This window comes from Leopardus geoffroyi, chromosome C3 (genome assembly GCF_018350155.1).
Source record: "Leopardus geoffroyi isolate Oge1 chromosome C3, O.geoffroyi_Oge1_pat1.0, whole genome shotgun sequence".
Classification (NCBI taxonomy): Eukaryota; Metazoa; Chordata; class Mammalia; order Carnivora; family Felidae; genus Leopardus; species Leopardus geoffroyi.
Window position 1 is genome coordinate 106,841,543 of NC_059338.1, and position 15,004 is coordinate 106,856,546.

The following is a 15,004-nucleotide window of genomic DNA, read 5'->3' on the forward strand; positions in this document are numbered from 1 at the left end:
AAGGGGTGTGAGACTCTATCCCATGGGGTACAAAATGCAGAACTTTTTTTTTTTTTTGAATCTGCTTTGGTACATGTATCATAACGTACACAATTGTGTCCAGTAGGATCAGTTTGGGCTGAAATTAAGAAAGAAGAGCATAGCCAAAACGACAGGAGCTTCAGCAGGAGACAAGTTAATTTGCCCCTCAGGTAAATGGACTCCGGAGGCAGGCCGCTCGGCTGGTGAGCTGTCTTTCCTGGTTGCTCCAACATTCTCAACAGGCAGCGGCCACTTCACTATCCAAGGCTGTTGCTCATGGCCAAGCCGTCCTGTGCACGTTCTAGGCGGCAAGGAGAAAGAAAGGAAGAATCACATGTGCCTCCCGTGAGGACACTTCCTGGAAACTGTACTGTCCGCATTTCGCATTTACCTAGCATTTTGTCACATGACTTTGCGAGCTGCAAAGGATCCTACGAAACGTCATCTATTAGGGAATGCTAAACGTGCCTATCGGGGAATGCTATTGAAGGAAGCATGGACAGTGGGGTGCCACCCGCACGGGGGTATACTTACAAAAAATAAATGCACCTGTTAGGGGCATAATCAAAACTGTGGCCTTTGGGGTAGAGTTCAAAGACCACTGCTATGGATTATATACCCTAGAAGTACATATAACTGACTGAAGGAAGGAGTGAGGGATTTTTTTCCCCACCACCTTGCATCCATCCATCCTTCTCCTCGTAAAGCAGTAAGGTGCGTTTTGTGTGTGGGCTCATCTCTCCCCCATTCTCAGCCATGCCGTTGTGAGGGGGCCCTAATTCGCCTTGGCTCACCAACTTCTCCCACACCCTTGGCCAATAGGATTGGTGCGGGTTGCTGAGGGTCAGGTCCAAGATTTACATTCAGCTCCTAGAAGGGGCACAGTGGACATAAAGCTCTCAGCCCATGAAGTCTGGAGCCACCCAAACCCCCCTACCACCCGGATAGGAGAGCACAGCCCTCATCTAGAGGAGAGGGGAGAAGCCACACCAAAAGGACCAGGTCCTGGCGACCCCATTTTAGCTCCGTATCAAACTGCATCGAAACACAGCATCACTTGTGATGAGGAGCCGTATTGGACCAGGTGCATGAGGTCAACCCCTACAACTGGCAGAGTAACCAGGTGGAAAGAGCCTGGGACAGGTGACTTCCTGGAGCAGAGCCACAGTCTCTGGCTGGATGTTGATGTGAAAGAGAAGTCAATTTCCATCTTGTTAAAGCGATTGTTTACGTAAGAGTCATTGTTTTAGTGGCTAGACTATAACCTAACGGGTGCACACGTATTATTTCATTTAATTTCTTTTTAATGATCTTATTTCATTGCCCAAGGTCTTACAAGCAAGTGGGTGCAGGGCGAGAATTTGGGCCCGGGACTGGCTGACTCAGTATTCTCTGCTCTTGCGGGCCCTCGGCTAACTCTCTTCCCTCCATGCTGGGTGGGGTCACACCTTTTACTCTGTGCTGTCGTGTCTCTTTGCATGTGGCCGCTTTGGAGCCAGAAGTTGTGCTGTTCCCACTTGCATTGCCCCGGTCAGGCTGGGCCCTGGTGCTCCATAAATGTTGATCCAATAAATAATAAATGGTGTTACTGAACTTCAGAACAGATCTAGCAGGCTGTTGGAGGATCAAATGAGATCGTGTTTGAGAAGAGGTTTTGAAAACTACACAGCGGTTATAGTTAGCCCTTTTGTTAGGAAATCGCCCGTATTAGGGGCAGGAATGTGGCTGTTTCTGGCTCTGCCTTTTGGTGCCTTCCTCTGAGAGACAGGCCTTGGGGTCGTGTTACTCTTAAGAGTCAGAGGGCACCTTTGAGACCACTCAGATGCACCTCCTGGTGCCCTCCCACCCCCCACCCCCACACCAGGTGCACTTGTCCTCCTTGATGGCTTCACCAAGGGGTCAGTTGGTCCGTGACCCTCCCAACAGCTGGGCACCATGGGCAAGATATGACTCGACAGTGTAGGGTAGGGGACAAGTTCCGTTCCGCTCCCCAGATAGGTCCATGAGTTCTCTCCTTTTTGCCTCTGCACGTGCTCTTTCCTCCCCAATAGTCCGAAATCCTCTTTCTTTCTTTTTTGTTTTTTTTTTTTTTTTTTTAAAGTTTATTTATTTATTTTGAGAGAGAGTGCAGGAGGGGCAGAGAGAGAGGGGGAGACGGAGAATCCCAAGCAGGCTCCGCACCGTCAGTGCGGAGCCCGACACGGGGCTCCAACTCACGAACTGTGCGATCACGACCTGAGCCAAAATCTGCTGAGCCATCCAGACACCCCCGGAGTCCTCTTTCAAGTTCGGGTTCAAAGTCACCTGCCCTATAGAAGTCTTCCAAGTTTGGCAGGGGCATTTAGGTGGTCTCCTCTCTTTCTTGCTGTGTCATTTTGTACTTAACTCTATTATAAGACATATCGAATTACATTTTTATTTGTGCTTTTTTCTAAACCCACTTCCTCACCCCTCCAAACTACCACCATCACCCTTCTTACATGAGATTTTCAAGGACGGAGACTTGTCTTACTCTCTTGATTCTCCAGCACCTACCTCAGTACCTGGCACCTGTTGATAATTTAATGAACGCTATTGAAGGGATGAGTGAGTAAACACGTGAGCAGGGGCTGAAAACTTGGTCCCTGGTGTGAGACAAACTCATGTCCAAATCCCCTTGACGAATCATACTCATTCACTCATACATGCTACTCATCCACTCATCCAAATTTTTAGTGAGTACCTATTATATTCCAGCCACCCTGCTCGACATTACCATAGGGCAATCGGGAGGGATGGGGTCTCTGCCTCACAAGCTTATATCTGACGGAATGGTAGAGACTGAAAAGAAAAAAGCCCAGCAGTAAGTAAACAAGTCTCTAATATGTCCTCCGAAGGCAATGAACGGGGGGAGTGTGACCGTGGACCTGAAGTTGGGGTGGACGACTTTGAGTGACGAGCGGGCAGGGAAAGCCTTGCTCGGAGCATCTGAGTGAGTCCCGAAGGGTGGGAATGAGACGGCCTTTTGGAGGGCTAGGGGGAAAATGAGGAACAGCCACCAACAGAAAAAAGGTTCTTCTCTCTCTAAGGCTTAGTTTCCTCATCTGGACATTGAGATAATAATAGCATCCGCTACATGGTTTTTGAGAAGCTTCAATGCATTGAAACACAGCATCCAGCCAGGCACACAGGAAGCACTCTATATGTTTTAGCTCTTATTGTCAGTTATGGGTCATGCGACAGAAAGGAAACGAGGGTGAGGCCATGTGGCCCTCTGTAATTGCCACTTCCTTTTCCAAGGTTCCAAGCCATCTGTTAAATCACCCACGTAAGAATGTTCCTGGGGAATTAAAAAAAAAAAAAAGAATGTTCCCGGGCACCAACGTCCATCTCTCCGGTCTACGGTCTCTAGAACCTCTTTCAAATGCGTGTACATTCCTCAGGTTGGCAGAGAAAATAAACCAAATGGAAACTTGTCTGTGAAAGCCCTAAACGAAGGTAGTTATTGCTACTGCGTTCTTTCCCCATAGTCTCTGGACACCCCTTGTTCTGGCTGGCGGCACACCATCTGGTTAGCCAAGGACCTTCTTAAGCCAGGCCCCTGAAACTGAGCGTGGAACTTCCAGCAAGCTCTGGCCGAGCCGGGACCTGGCCTGAGGCCTGCAGACCCAGCACAGCCTCACACATAGGTAATAAGTTAGTAGCAGAGGCAAGTGTATTGCCTCCCCCTTAGAACAACCAGATTTTTCTCCAGCCTCCTAAGTTCTAGCAGGTGAGACAAGTTTTGCCCTGTGACTCCACAACCATGGCCGTCTTTCAAGGAATTTCAAGACACTCACAAGGCTAGTCTTCCCTACTGGGCAGACGGGAGGATCTTGGCGTTTGTAACAGCAGCAAAGAGAAGGATTCTCGGAATCTCAGGGGCAAAAGGCGTCCCTGCAGTTCAAATTTTTCTGAACCCGTGGTTTCTCTGATGAGGGGTGCGTGCGTGTGTGTGTGTCGTGTATGCATGCACATACGTGTGCGTGCAAGAGAGGACAAAGAGTGCTGGCTCCATACTCTAAAGCCACTGACTCTTGTAGATACCGTTATTTCACGTATACATGTTTTCAAGGCTGCCCTTAAATGGTAACATCAGCAGAAAGATGCCAAAGAGTGTGGCGGTACAAGGGCTTAATTACAGGGACCTTTGTCCAACGAACATGCCAATAATTTGCCTAGCTGAATGATTCAGCAGTAATCCTGCCAGGTTCCCAAAAAAAGCCCATATCTGGGATGACGTAATGTCTCTCCAGCCCGATGCAGCCATCTCCCCACACCCACCGTCACACATTTACCGTCTCTTCTTAGGAGCCACATTTCCATCTGTGAGCTCTTCACTTGCCATCTGCATTGTGACAAATATGTATTTTATTATTTAAATGGTATTACAATGTACAGTGTTGCTAATCTAGCCCTTCATGTTTAGAAAGGCAGTAGAAAAATGAAAACCGAAAAAAATCCTAGCCCCTGGTGAGTTCTATGTCGGCAACTCATGCCTGCAGAATGCCTCCCAGTATCTCAGGTTGGATATTTGATCTGTGCATCCCATGAATATTTATACTTTGGGGCAGAGTGATTGGTTTAATTTGTCACTGGAAATTGAGGTGACAGTCTCGATTTGCGAAGCGGTACGCGTGGCAGGGACTGTGAAGGGAAAGAGACTCTGGTCCTACCCCAATGCACTCTGTATGGAGCTGGAAAATACTTTTGCTTGCCTACCTCAGATCCGTCAATCTCCCCCTTCTTCCTGACCGGACAGGTGCTCGGGGAAGGTGTTCTTATCCTCATCTAAACTAATTTTGGTTTTCCTTGCCACTCCTGGCTAGACACTGCATTCATTTTATTTCAGTTTATTTCAACGAGGAATTAAAGGAGTCCTGCTGCGCGTGATGGGGGGAAGGTGGTTCTGAGAAAGATTTCTTTCCTGATAAAAAAAAGATCCAAAGAATAAGTAGCTCCCTTTTTTGACCTCTGGATGTTGTTATGATGCAAGGAACTCCTGCAGCCATCCTGCAGACGTGAGGGGAGGTAGCTGGAAGGATGACAGAGATGGCGAAAATCTGAGTCCTCGATGGTTGATAAGTCGATGATAAACCAACCCAGAGCTGCCTCCACTTTTAGACATCTCATTATATAAGATAATAAATCCTTTGTTATTTAAACTGGTTGGTTCAAGGCTTTCTGTTCCATAGAAGCTGAAAATGTCTTAACTATGTGAGGCAGTGACTTTCAAGCTTTTTGGTCGTAAACCAAAGTAAGAAATATGTTTATGTGTAATGCACTCTAAAATGTTCCATTTTTTTTTCTACTTAATTTTTAAAAATTCAGGTCATGACCCAACACAGTGATTTCAAAACTCACTAGTGGGTCATGATCCACATTTCTGAGAACATTACAGTCACAGGGCACATAAGCTAGTGTGATATAATGAAAGCATAATGTGGTTAAGTGTCACAAAAGTGCTGATCACTTTGAACTTGGGGAAACAGGGAAGCTTTCGCGGAAGGACTAGACCTTGAAAAATACCTACGTTTGGGGGTTCAAGGAATGACATGAGAAAAGACGAGATGGTGAGAAGTGCAGACACCCTCCAGCACCAGTGTGTAAATGTGGGCAGAGGTTGATGTATGTGATTTGGAGAGTAGTGAGAAGTAAGGTCTGATTCTAGTTAGAGACTGTGCAGCCTTGAATGGCAAGCAGATGAGAGGCCGGATGAAGGCGTTCAGAAAGGGCCAGGACTAAGAAAGTCTAAAGTGCTGGCAGTTGCAGCCTGGGTTGGGTCTGTGTCATAGCAGAAGCTCAAACTGGTGGCGTTTAAAGCTTGAGGCAAGTGACAAGGGCCTCCGCTCTGGGAGGTGAGCCCCCGCTCTGTCCCTTCATTCTGCCTATACTCACTAAAAACCCATCTTACGTGCTCTGCCTGTGAGCTGCTTTCGGCGATGGGCAAACAGCGAGCTGGCCTTTCTAAGAATTCAGCCTGGCATCCCCCACGTGAAACTGACAGTGCTGATATTGTGATTCTTCTAAAGAAAACCAACAGGGTGAGAACGAGTGGCCGGTTTTCCATTTCAGAAAGGCCAGCAACCCCCAACTTCTCATTGTTCTTGCATCCACCTACTTGCCTTCTCATGAGTTCGTTCACATTTTGTTAGATCTCGCCCCAGAAGTTGGGCTGAGCCTTGCTACTTGGCACCTCTAGTGGGAAAAAAAAAAAAATCAGTGGAGGAGGATTTGAAATTGTTGGTTAAATTGGATGTTTGTGCTATCTGTGGATTTTAATTACCCATGTCATTCCTTCTCTACTCTCTCCCTGAAAATCAAGAGTTGATTCTCATGATGGAAATTAATCAGAACTAGTCTGTGACTTCTCTTTTATTATACCCACAGACCTAAGGGATGGGCAAATCGGAGAGGAATTTTACCAGAAACCCAAATACTGGAGAATAGAACCAGATTATAATAAATCTAAAGCAGAGGCAAGTTTATTTTTATCTTCCCCCTTTAAATTAGCGACTATTTTTTAATGTGTAAATCGAAATGATCAGATTTCTGGAGCCTTGTTTCTGCCTTGACATTTGACACTGTTCGTGATTTGGGCAAAGGCCCCTACATTTCTGCCCCGACTGGCTCCAGACAGAAAATCTCAAGTAATACATATCCTTTGGGAGCACAAAGCAAGTTCATTGCTTCATTTGGAGTGAAGGACATTTCCACGATGAAAAGCACCAGCTTAGCTGCATTTGACCCCAGAGCATATGAAATTAAGTGATGAGTTAGCATGGTTACATTGGTTAATTATCTCATCAATATCTTCTTCAAGTGGTTTATTCGGGCTTTTCTTTGTAGAATTTTTCAACGCCTCATGTGTTGGAACTTCAGAATGGAGTTCACACAGTGAATAAGTGTGTGAAGGAAAGAGTAGAGAGGTGGGTGCTTTCCTCTCAAGTCCAAAGCCACACTATCCATCTCCTCCCAGTCCTGCTTGTGCTCCTGGCTTTCCTGCTTGGGTGCTGACACCCCCCATCTTCCAGGGACCTAGTCCCTTTGTGTCATCCCCGGTGCTGCCGCTCTTCACTGCCACGTGCAGCTGATCACCAGATTCTTGAACTTGTCTGGCTCCCCTCTGTTTCCGCTGCCCTCGCACTGAATTCAAGGGCTCAGCGCTGCAATCTGCACTGAACAACTGGGCCGGCTTCTTGGAGTGGCCTTTCGGCTCCATTCCTCTCCCGTCTCGGTCAACCCCTTACTTGGCTACTGGAGTGACGTCCGAAATCCCAGCTTCAAACCGGCCACTCACTCCCTTGCACCACGTTCCTCAGTGACTCCCCATCCAAATCCAAACTTATTAACACAACATTCAAGACCCTTCAATACTGAGCCCCAGCGCCTCATCACAGGGTTTTCTCCCACGATGCCTGGTTCACGGACCAGAGTGAAGGGTAGGGTAGAACCTCCTTGTATTTCATCGTGAAGAATTGATCATATTGTATCACGATTCCTCGGAGTCTGAAACACCTTCTAGACTCTAACCTTCAAGAGGGCAGGGGCTGGGTTTTCACTATCAGTGTCTACCATTGTGCCAGACACATGATCTGTACACAATAAATATTAGTTGAATGAATGCAGATGTAATAAATACCTCAGAGTTTCTCGTTTGAAATGGAATTGGCTTACCAATACCTAATATAGCCTTTTAACTTTCTACTAACATACGTATTCAGGATGCACAAAACAGTAAGCGTTCATAATCCCACCATAAGTTAAGACAATTGGAAAATCCACTGCCTGAATTTGGAGGAAATTTAGGGTAATTCTAAGTCTTATATGGCTGACTTGAGACTCAAAGTCGGGCACAGGACCTACTCCATGACGTCAAGCGATGTAGGCCTACAATGCCAAAGAAGGAAGCTGGACATTTTATTTCTCTCTAGATTTTTGTCCTTTGGCTTAGAGGCCTAAGGTCTGGCTTGCCCAAAATGTCAAAAATCCATTCTTCAATTACTCAGGTTCTTTGCTTCAAGACAGAGCTTCATTCCTTTCTTCCCAAGCTTACTAACAGTAAGCTCTCGCTTTCTGCATTTATTTAGACACTGCAAGTCCCAGTTTAATAAATATATTCCCAGGGGCACCTGGGTGGCTCAGTCGGTTAAGCGGCCGACTTCGGCTCAGGTCATGATCTCACTGTCCGTGGGTTCGGGCCCCGCGTCGGGCTCTGTGCTGACAGCTCAGAGCCTGGAGCCTGTTTCAGATTCTGTGTCTCCCTCTCTCTGACCCTCCCCCGTTCATGCTCTGTCTCTCTCTGTCTCAAAAATAAATAAATGTTAAAAAATAAAAAAAAAAAAAAATATATATATATATATATATATTCCCAGAAAACAATAAGTGGAAAGTTGTGTACATGTATACGTGATGGCAGCGGGTGGGTGGGCATAGTCTTATGGCAGTTGTGCCCTGGGAGAGTGTAGTCCAGCACATGGGGTACCTTTGGGGATGACAGATACAGGAAGAGTTCTGGTAACAGTACATTCTGGGGACTATGGTTGTGTGTGTGTGTGTGTGTGTGTGTGTGCACGCGCGCACATTTCATGTATTCAGAATGTCGACAAACCAGATACTAGATGCAGGAGAACATTCTGACTCAACCTTATGAAGCGGGACTAAAGGAGTAACTACTTTCTGGATATTAGAAATTGCACCTAGCTGTGCACATTATACTCTCTTTCAGTTGAAGACCCGAGGAGTGGATTCCACCAACATCCAGATGGGCAGTGAGGGGTGCCAAGAGAAAGCCACGCTGCCTCTTTTGGCAATCAGTAGACCCGGACAGATCACCCTTCGTTGCAGGGTAAGTTCTAGAATACTTCATATAAAGGAAACGCACCGTTATCCTGAAATCTCGAGGAAGGGCATAGTATTTCTGAAAACAACATACTGCGGGAACCAGAAGAGAATTTTAGAAAACTGTGTTTGCATCGTTGTGAGGACAGAAGACGACATGGCCTTTTAAAGCAGAAGCTGATGAGGAAAGAGCAGGTTTAAACGACATGAGGACAAAGTTCAACCAAGGACCACCGTGGGAAGGCTGAAAACGCAAGGTCACGTGGTGAATGTGACGAGAGCGAAGTTAGCAGTGGTCAGACAGCACCTACTGGTTCCTGCCGTTACCGAGGGAGAAACAAAGGCAAGCTGAAGAGATGCAATGAGCAGAGGCTTCTCTCGAGGCTCCGGTTACCAGGTCACCATATCCACGAAGCTTTGCCCAACAGCTATGTGTTCAGTAACGCGCTGAGTGCCTCCTAGGTGGTAACAGCCTGGGTGCTATAGGCCATGATAAGATGGTGGTCAGATGGACACAGTGCTCGCCTTCCTCAGGGGTCCCTTCGGCACCTTTGGCCTGGTTCATCTTTGGCACCTTTAACATTCCGTTGTTTGGGACCGCAGACATAGCCGCCCCCCTCCCCCAGGAAGGACATTCTCAAGGACAGGATTTCTCCAACAGCGGCAGCTCAGAATCAAGCCCTCGAGAATCCTCTGGTGTTGGTTTTCTGACCACACCCCCTAAGGCCTCCCGGGAGTCCAAAGTCCACTGTTATTGCGGATCTGGAATTACCTGGTATTCCCTATGCACGTTTATTTTCCTTGTGGACATTTATTCAAAAGTGATCTCTAGTAACTTACTTTAATAGCCTTTTCCCTGACTTTAAAGGCAACACAAACCCCTTTGATATATAAAAAAGCACAAAGAAAAAAAAGATGTCCTCTATAAGCGGTAGCCGCTGAGGCCCACCCCACTCCATTTTGACCTCAGCCACACCGATCCTGAGCACTCGGAACAGTGCTTGACATGGAATAGACACTCAGTAATCAGTATGTGTCAAACGGACGGTCAAGAGCAAGTCCCATGGTCGCCATGCTGGGCCGCACATCAGGCTGAGGGAAGGCGCTGTCCTGGTAATCGCAAGCACCCCTCAGCCACGCTTTCTGGCCTCACGGTGGTGGCTGCTGTAGCCCCGGGGAGCTGGAACCGTATCTCCACTCTCAGGACTGCCAGCACCCCTGGGCCTGTGGCCATCGGGCAGCTTGTATAGCTGGAGTGGTCCTAGGCCCTCAGGTCTGTGGGGAACATAAACCATCCTCGAGCTTAAGAGTCCTGGTTTTCCAGGGGCACCTGGGTGGCTCAGTCAGTTGGGTGTCTCAGCTCAGGTCATGATCTCACGGTTTGTGAGTTCCAGCCCCGCGTCGGGCCCTGTGCTGACAGCTCGGAGCCCGGAGCCTGCTTCGGATTCTGTGTCTCCCTCTCTCTCTGCACCTCCCCAACTCCACTTTGTCTCTCTCTCTCTCTCAAAAATAAATAAACATTAAAAAAAAATTAAAAAACAAAGAGTTCTGGTTTTCTGGAGTTCTCCATGCATGATGCTGAACCCTGCACCCTTTAGAAATGGAAAGAAAGGACCCCTCCCCCACTGTCTTTTCTCATAAAGGTGGAAAGCTGATGGCCTTACCGACCTATGACTTGGGTTCATGAAATTTTTAATGCTTTTAATATTTCTTTAAGTTTACTTATTTTTGAGAGAGAGAGTGTGTGAGTGAGCAGAGGAGGGGCAGGGAGAGAGAGAGAGAGAGAGAGAGAGAGAGAGAGAGAGAGAGAGAGAGAATCTCAGGCTCCAAGCTGTCAGCACAGAGCCTGATGCAGGACTGGAACCCACAAATCATGAGATCATGACCTGAGCTGAAATTGAGTCGGGTGCTTAACCGAGTGAGCCGCCCAGATACCCCACGTGCTTTTAATATTTTGATTGGTTTTCATGTGTTGGTGCTTGTTTTAAATGCTCTCCCACCGCCGGCTTAACTGTGGTTTCGCCTGAGGAGCTTGCTCTGTTTCACTTGTTTAAAAATTAATTAATCAATGAATTTTTGAGAGAGAGAGGGAGAGGGAGACACAGAATCCGAATCAGGCTCCAGGCTCCAGGCTCCGAGCCGTCAGCACAGAGCCCAACGCGGGGCTGAAACCCACAAATGGTGAGATCATGACTTGAGCCGAAGTAAGATGCTTAACCAACTGGGCCGCCCAGGTGCCCCTCTGCTTCACTTTTAAGGTGCAAAAGCAGAATGATTTATTTGGAAGGAACCTGAGCAGGAAATCCTGCTCCCAGCAGGACACAAACCCCTCGGCCTTCCTGTCTCCTCAGTGAGTACAGCAGGACTTCCCTGATGGCACCTCTGGGGGATGAGTCCCTGAGTGGGAGCTTGTGTGAGGTTGGCTCCCTCTCCTACCCCCAGGGAAGGACTGGGCTCAGAGACTGCACCCTGACGTTGGGAGAGAAGTCTAAAGCTGTGAGGGGCACACAGGTACCCAGTGGAAGCCCCGCCACGGGGAGGGACTCGTGGAAAGGTAGGTAGCTGTCTCCGTGGCCCCCAATCCCAGCCCTCAAACAGGGTGGCTCCCTTTACTTGGCTCTTCCGCGCTAGGCCCCGTGTGACATTTCATTAGCTTACAGGTTGCGCAGCCAGCACAAGCTAGGAAGCCACCCAGAAAGGCGTTCAAAGTGACAGTGCCCAGCGGCGGGCTTGTTCCCCCTGCCCTGCACCGCCCTCCCTCCCTCCCCCCCCCCCCCCGCCAGCATTGCCAATCCCAGAATGCCACTTTGTCACCACACCCAGAACCCATCAGTTTGGCAGCCCTGGACTGATGTAACCAAATTCATAGGAAATGATGCGTCAATCAGATTGTCAGTGGATCTGTCCTGACCGAGGGTGCTCCTTTTCGGGGACCCTAGTCACCAGCATGGGGAGCCACCCCCTGCCAATTGTTCCCAGTATCCAAGCAGCCAGGAGGCCACATCGGTCATCAGGGGGTTGCTGGGTGACACTGGAGTAGAAGGCAGGACAAGTAGGTTTGGTCAGTGGGACAGCGTTCTTCCTGCCTCGCGGCCCAGCCCCACTTCTTTCTTCCCAAAGGAACCTCGCTTTGTCCAGGTTCCACCCCCCTCTGTGGAGGCCCGGGTGTCAAGGAGGCGAGTCCCATTCTTGGTGCCACAGGTGCATCTTGACCGCTCTGAATAGCGGCTCTCGTTCTGTTAGATCCAACAACCCTCTTTTTACGGCAAATGTTTTTACAGTTCCTCTGTACTACACTGAAATGAAATCTATAGATAATACAGTCTATCTATACGTATAACTTCAAAAAATTCCCTAACCAGATTACAAAGTGTTATGCCTTAAATGTGTCCCCCCCAAATTCACGGGTTGAAGTCCTAACCCCAAATGTGATGGTGTTAGGAGGTGGGGCCTTGGGGAGGTAATTGGCCGTGAGGGTGGAGCTCTCTGGGATGGGATTAGTGCCCCTCGAAAAGACCCCCGAGAGTTCACTGTCCCTCTCTGCGTTATAAGGGTACAAAGAAAAAAATGACCATCCACCCTCATCAGAACCTGATCATGCTGCCTCCCGAATCTTGGATTTCTAGTCTCCAGAACCGGGAGAAAACAGTTTCTCTTGTTGATAAGCCAACTGCCTGATCTAAGTTGCCAAGTAGAATTTAAAAGGAAAATAATTGGAGCTGGGGGTGCCTGGGTGGTTCAGTCAGTTGAGCGTCCGACTCTCGATTTTGGCTCGGGTCATGATCTCACAGTTTGTGGGATCGAGCCCAGTGTCGGGCTCTGGGCTGACAGCATGCAGCCTGCTTGGGATTCGCTCCCTCTCTCTCTCTCTCTCTCCCTCTCTCCCTCTACCCCTCCCCCATTCACTCTTGCACTCTCTCAAAGTAAATAAATGCATTTTAAAAAATCAAGAAAGAAAAGGAAAATAATCGGGCCACCTGGGTGGCTCTGTTGGTGAAGCGTCTGACTCTTGATGTCAGCTCAGGTCGTGATCTCGTGGCTCGTGAGATTGAGCCCCGAGACCGGCAGTGCGCTAGCAGCTCAGAGCCCGCTTGGGATTGTCTCTTTCCCTCTCTCCCTGCTTCTCTCCCTCTCTCCCTCCCTCCCAAAATACATTAACAAGCACTTAAAAAAAAAAATAAGAGGAAAATAATTGAGAATAAAATAGGACGTATGTCAACATGCAAGTGCTGGGCAGGACCACGCTAGAAGAAATGCGTAACGACGTTCCAGGTGCTAGGGTCCCTCCCCAGAATCCTTCTGGTCTGGCAGCTCCCGTGCAGGCCCACACAGGCTTGTTGTAGTGGAGACTCGAATTCCATGAATGGCGTTGGCATTGCTCATGTGATTTTTCTAAGGCAGCGAACGACTCCTGGAAAAGTTCTGAACAAAACCGAGCACGGTGTTCCTTTGACGTACGCGGTCGTCGCTCTCCTGGAAAATACGAGGTATTTTTAAAGTGCTTTGGGTGCATAGATAAAAGAGAAGTAGGTTTTAGCTCAGATGATTTTGAACAGGTTCCCCCCCCCGCCCCCCCCCGTGGGAACGTTCAATGAGATGTTCAGAAATCACGTAGCTCACAAGCATGGGCTTGTCTCACACACTGCAGGGAGTTCACCACCCCTGGCCTTTCCGGCTCGACGCGCTAACGGTCATGGCCCTCCCTGAATCCTCCTGACCACCGAAAATGCACCCCTCCCGGCTGCTTCAGCACCCCGGCTGAGAGCCGCAGACCCAGCACGTCCTGACCGCCCCCCCAATTCCCCTTCCCCGTGACGAAGCGGGAGATGAATTCGACTGGAGGCCTCTGGCGCGAGGTGTTTCTGCCCAATGAAAAGAGACAGCGGAGCCCAAGTAGCAGATCTCGCTGCCCACGAGAATGCCAAGGTCCAAGCCAGGCTCAGGAAATAAAAAGGAAGGTTTGGAATCATGGAGAAGATGACTCCAATATGCTCTAGGAGGAGTCTGATACTCACTCTTCCTATGGGCAAAGGTGCTTTTTTAAAGGAGTCTGATCTTAAAAAGCTAACTCCTCTTTCCACCCATTTACCATAGTTCAACAGGCAAGTTATGGGCTGAGGAAACGATGTCTGCGGGCCTGCAACCATCGGCGAGTTTGAGGACGGCCGGCCTGAGGAAGAGGCCATCACGGCGAGCGGAGGGGACAGGTGGCGAGAACTGGGGTGTCCGGTGGCTCAGAATGAGCCCCTCGGTCAGCCAACCTCCATTCTGCCCCATCTCCGTTCCTTCGATATGTTAAATAATTGTGCAAGCCGGTGCAGTTGGGCTTTTTCTCTTACGACAACCAAAAGCGTCTTCCTGATAAGTGTTCATATTCTGGCTGTTGGGAGGTCTCCTTTCTGGGCTTTATGTAGAGAATTTGCCCCGTTTCTTGGTTCTACCTTGAAGTGTGGTGGTTAAGGAAGTCTCTGGGTTCACGTTCCACCTCTGTTTTTATAGGCTGTGTCCATTTAGGCAAATCACTTCATCTTTTGAGGTCTCATTTCCTCATCTGTCAAACGGGGGCCATAATAGTTTTCTGACTCTGGGGACATGGGGATTAAATTAAATGAGTTAATGTAAGAAAAGCATTGCAAACTGCCTCGCACATCCTTGATGTTGAATAGGTGCTAGTTGTGATTAGAGTCTTTTTAGTTTTTTGCTTGGATCTCTCTCGGCCGAGAACGCTAGAAATTCAATTCCAACTAATTCGAGCAAAGAAAAGTCATCGGCAGCCGCGGGCCCCGAGATGGGGTACCGAATCAGGAAGAGCTGTTGAATCAAGCCCCTGAGGATGGGATGGGGAGCTTCTAGATGAGAGGTTGTGGCTTCTGGCTGCCCGTAAGAATCACCCAGAGGGTTTTTTTGTTTTTTTTTTTTTAAAGTCTCTGAGGCCCAGGCTGCACTCAGACCAATTAACTAAAAATTTCTGGGGTCGGACCCAGACATCAGCGGGTATAAAGCTCAGGGGATCCCAGCGTGCAGACGAGGCTGAGAACCACTGCGCAGATGATCTCTTCATCAGACTTGCTTCTCTCTGCCGGGTTCCATTCTACAGAAAGCTCTTCCCGCCATGGCCTCAGAT

The 15,004-nt window shown here is 48.6% G+C and overlaps 1 long non-coding RNA gene across 5 annotated transcripts in view; it reads left to right on the forward strand.

Moving 5' to 3' along the window:
* LOC123585657 overlaps nt 1-14,510 on the forward strand; it is a 33,186-nt gene extending 18,676 nt beyond the window's left edge. For 4 of the 5 annotated variants that reach the window (XR_006706348.1, XR_006706349.1, XR_006706351.1 and 1 more), the window contains 3 exons: nt 3,531-3,689; nt 8,768-8,887; nt 13,529-14,510. This is a non-coding gene — a long non-coding RNA (uncharacterized LOC123585657). The remainder of the gene's footprint in view (nt 1-3,530; nt 3,690-8,767; nt 8,888-13,528) is intronic. The other variant, XR_006706347.1, reaches the window with a different exon arrangement.
* Nucleotides 14,511-15,004: the final 494 nt, after the last annotated feature.